Genomic DNA, 843 nt, shown 5'->3' with positions numbered 1-843 from the left:
CTATAGGAACGCACACAGTTGTTCTATCATCACCATCACCACCGCCACCTACTGTCTTCCTAGATATGCTAGACTGTATTCTAGGAACTTTATTTAGCCTTAAAAAAATCCTCACAACAACACGTCTTATTATTCACATTTTACAGATGATGAAAGTGGGGCATAGAGAGGTTAAGTGTTTTACCCAAGGTCACACTATCAGTGGCAGACAAGGAATCATGAACCTACATTCTTTTTCTTTGGGGTTTCACTCTTTATGTCGTACACTCCACATCCCCCAAATATGGAATGCTTCACGAACTTGCGTGTCATCCTTGCACAGGGGCCATGCTAATCTCTGTGTCGTTCCAATTTTAGTATATGTGCTGCCGAATTCAGCACCATCAACCTACATTCTTTGGGAAACAAATAGCAGTAGAGGGAACCTGAAAGAAAGCCCGGGCAGATTTAAGGAGGAGTGAATTCTATTTGTAGGCAAGATTGGCCCTAGGGAAAGAAACATTTACCTTAAATATGTTCCTCCCCTTATCGGCTAGGAATTTGTGTGGCTATAACAAAACCTTAACTGTGGCATAAACAAATAGGGCTAATTTGTCACATGTAACAGGAAGACAGCAGTGGACAGATACTCTGGACGATTTCTCATTTCAGCCATGTTGGGGCTGAAGTCTCTGTGTACTTCCTGGCCTTTCTTCAAGATTGCGAGATGGCTACAAGGCACTCCATGGAATGTGAACCTTCAAGGCAGAAAAAGGTGGAAGGGCAGTGCCATTTATATTTTTCCCTTTATTGCAAAGACATAAACTGTCCCAGCATCCACTGCGGGAAGACTTGTCCTTAGGT

The 843-nt window shown here is 42.8% G+C and overlaps 1 non-coding gene across 1 annotated transcript; it reads right to left on the bottom strand.

Moving 5' to 3' along the window:
• Positions 1-277: 277 nt before the first annotated feature.
• On the bottom strand, positions 278-381 carry LOC111724862. Its single transcript, XR_002773073.1, has one exon. It is a non-coding gene; the product is annotated as a U6 spliceosomal RNA (small nuclear RNA).
• Positions 382-843: the final 462 nt, after the last annotated feature.

This window comes from Otolemur garnettii, unplaced genomic scaffold (assembly GCF_000181295.1).
Source record: "Otolemur garnettii isolate 467f Iridium unplaced genomic scaffold, OtoGar3 scaffold00027, whole genome shotgun sequence".
Classification (NCBI taxonomy): Eukaryota; Metazoa; Chordata; class Mammalia; order Primates; family Galagidae; genus Otolemur; species Otolemur garnettii.
The sequence above is the reverse complement of the archived record's forward strand: the minus strand, read 5'-3'. Positions and strand labels throughout refer to the sequence as shown.